Source organism: Silene latifolia, chromosome 11 (assembly GCF_048544455.1).
Source record: "Silene latifolia isolate original U9 population chromosome 11, ASM4854445v1, whole genome shotgun sequence".
Taxonomy (NCBI): domain Eukaryota; kingdom Viridiplantae; phylum Streptophyta; class Magnoliopsida; order Caryophyllales; family Caryophyllaceae; genus Silene; species Silene latifolia.
Genome location: NC_133536.1, coordinates 74,518,903 through 74,522,566, shown reverse-complemented (window position 1 = coordinate 74,522,566; position 3,664 = coordinate 74,518,903). Strand labels below are relative to the sequence as shown.

The 3,664-nt window shown below is 39.3% G+C and overlaps 1 non-coding gene across 1 annotated transcript; it reads right to left on the bottom strand.

Annotated features, from left to right (window-relative positions):
* Positions 1-2,547: 2,547 nt before the first annotated feature.
* Positions 2,548-2,654, bottom strand: LOC141615699 (small nucleolar RNA R71). Its single transcript, XR_012530104.1, has one exon. It is a non-coding gene; the product is annotated as a small nucleolar RNA R71 (small nucleolar RNA).
* Positions 2,655-3,664: the final 1,010 nt, after the last annotated feature.

The window sequence follows — 3,664 nt, the reverse complement described above, 5'->3', positions numbered from 1 at the left end:
ATCTTTAATCACTCGTAGTCGATTGGCTTTATGCTTTTCGATGAAAGGTGTAAAGTTGACTTGAACGGTTCCAAGTTCCCAAAAAACTTGGTGGCGACTCTAATATGTCTTAATTCGATTCGAAAGAACCTCGAGTCGATTATGCCTAGTGTGGATCCCGCGGACGCAGTTCCCGAGTGCCTTGTCCACACATATTCTTTGAGGTTTTGTTTCCTTGGTAGGAAAGGAGTGCAAAACTTGCATTTTCATGGCGAAATGGAGCTTAATTGATCGCATTCAATGACCAATCATCAAAGGGAAGACGATACCAGAAGACCTATATAGATAATAAAGTAGATTGGGCAATGATGAAAGGATACTTGCATCCTCAACAAGATCCCCGCGGATTGTTGAGGAAAGAAGAAAAGAGAAGTGCTTGTCTCACAATCCGAGCGGATTGCAGCCAATCCGAGCGTCTCCCTGCCCAGCAATCTGAGCGTCCCGACACCAAGACGCTCGTCTTGAAGCCAAGCAATCCGAGCGTCTCTCCCATGATCCGCTCGGATCCCCTTATAGACTCCACCATGCCAACTTCCTAGACGCTCGGGACAAGCATATCTTCGTGGGACTAGCAAAGCGGAGATGCGCATCTCCTTGGAGAGGAGCATTTCCTCAACTTTTCTTAAGGGTCTTAATAGTCATTTAAGCCCTTAGTAACCCTAATATTTGTACCTAATCTTTAGTTTAAATACCCCTTTGTACTACCTAGATTAGAACCAAGTCTGAATCCAATCTTAGTGTTATCCTAATACTCTCTTAATCTTGTAATCAACTCTTAATTTAGTCTTAATACAAATCTCATTCCTTAATCTTTCCTTAATTTCTCTATTGTTCATCACTTATTTTGGGTAATTAGAAGATTATTTGGGTTTATTTGGGTTTATTTGGGGGATTGACAACCTTCCATCAATCATCACGTGCTTCTATTATTCTTTGCTTTATTATTTGGAATCATCTTCATAGGTATAATTCTCTCTTAATCCTTTTTAATTATTGTTAATCATTTTCATTTGTTCATCATGTTTTGCCTTGCTAGTATGATTGACAACCTTGTTAGCATGTTAAACTTGATAATGAGTGAGTAGTTTCCTTAACTAGGGTTAATGGGAAATTAGGGGAAACCAACATGGGGATTGATTCATGCTTAATCTAATATGTTTTCATAATTAATTTGCTTGCTTGTTGTGATTCCAACTTATGCACATGTTATGTTTCATGAAATGCGAGCCTATGAATCCTTCATTTTTTACCCATCACGTACCTTTTCAATGAGACTTTTAAGACATAAACCAACTCGAGTCTCATTATACCATGCATATAGTTGGATAGGAAGGATTAAGTCGACTTGTAGGTGTTGTACAATCTAATCGATTCGGCTCCGGGACCCAAACCTTCTTAGGGATTGTAAGATATACACTAACTCGATCCCATCACAACAATAAGTGCTTGCATCTAGTAGAAAATATGTTTGTATGATCAAATCCCATGAATCCCCTATGAACCCATGACATCCTAGTGCTTTTATTCAATTGTTTACATCTCATTTTAATCATCTTGCTTGTTTTCATTACTTTATTTACATTGTTGATTAGTTTAGTTGATCTCCTATCTCAACCCAAATTATGACACCCCTATACACAACCATTTGCAATTGAAAATCCTACATCAATACCCGTCCCTTGGGATCCGACCTTTACTTACCTCTTTACTAAGAGTAGAGTAGTTTGTGAAGTTAAAAATATTGTTTTGGTCAAGGTAACTTTTGACGACGAGTAACAAAACCGACGAACCAAAAATGGCGCCGTTGCCGGGGACGGTGTTAACTTGATTTGATTTTCTTTGATTGTTTTTAGTTGTGTCTTTCTTTACCTTGGGGAAGTTAAACTCCTCAAGGTTTATTCTAATTGTTTCGAGTTGTTTGATATTTTGCATGTCTAGGAGATCACAAGGTAACTTGTTACCCATTAATCTTGAAATTGAAAGAACTTTGACCAACAATAGAAGACTTGCTAGAAATACTTTGAGAGGTATTAGTGAGATTGTGGACATTCAACCAAATAATATTGAGTTCATCAACCCTTTTGCAAGAGAAGGAGAGGATAACCCAACACAAAACCAACCACAAAATCAACCCACAATGCCTAAATTTTCATCACATTCCGTACCAACCGAGGAGAACCTACCAAATGGTACTCCTACCCCACAACATCTAACCGGTAATTTCATTGCAAAATCCGCATTCATACAACTAGTTGCGAGAAGTCAATTTGGGGGATGCCTAGTGAAGACCCTCATTCTCATATGGAGACTTTTTTTGACTATTGTGATGCGATTTCTCAAACCGGAGTTACTCAAGACCAAATTCGATGGGTCTTATTTCCTTTTTCTTTGATTGGTTCCGCGAAACAATGGTTGAAGAGCCTAGATAAGGCTACTCTTGGTATTGACTCTTGGAAGAAATTGACACTTGCTTTCTACAAGAAATTCTATCCTCCGGAAAAGACTAACATGTTGAGAGCCCAAATCACCGGATTCAAACAAAGGGACGAGGAATCTTTGTATGAAGCATGGGAGAGACTCAAGGATACTTGTCGATCTTGTCCACATCATGAACTTAGCGAGTGGTTCCTTGTACAACAATTCTGGAATGGTCTATATGAAGACTCCCGAAACATTCTCAATATGGGGTCAAATGGTATGTTTACCGAAGTTGATGACAATCAAACATGGAAAAATATTGAAGAAATGGCGGTCCATAACTCACATTATAGTAGACCTCGGAAGGCTACTAGAGGAGGAAAGCATGAAGTGGACTCCATTACTCAATTGGGTACTCAACTTAGTGATCACATTGACACCATTAATTTGAAGTTTGAGAAGGCTATGGCTAAACTTGAAGAGGCCTCCAAATCACCCAAGCAACATGTTAATGCTATGGTAGCATCATCATCAATTTCAAGTGGACTATGTGAGAGTTGTGGAACTTTGGGACATGACCAAAGTGAATGTAGGGGAACAAGTGAACAAGTGAATGCTTTCCAAGCATACAAGAGTGGTACCCCCTATTCCAACTATTACAATGAAAACACCAAATTCCACCCCAACCTCTCATACAAAAGCCAAAACGTTCAAAACCCTCAACCAACATACACCCCACCTCCAATGAGAAACCAAGCTCAAAGACCCTTTTACAATCAAAACCAAAGTTATCAAAACCAACCTTCATACAATCAAACAAATGACCTTGGTTTTGATGTTCAAAAAGCGGTCCTCCAAATGCAAAAGAACCAACAAGAATTTTTCACCCAAATGCAAAAGGATAGCCAAGCAAAAGACATCACCATTAACAACATACTAGCTCACACAAAGATGTTGGAGACCCAAATGTCTCAATTAGCATCTTCTAGTTCACAAAGACAAAAGGGGCAATTACCGCCTCAAGGTAATCCCCCAAGACATGAGTCGGTGAGTGCCATCCATTTGAGGAATGGTACAAGGTATGAAGAGCCAAAGAGGCCCGTTGATGAAGATGTTGTGAACGCTAGTGACAAGGAAAGAGTTGAAGACTCTAAGAAAGAAGAAGAACCCACCACCATTCAAGAAGTTTCAAAGGAGAATGAAGAGA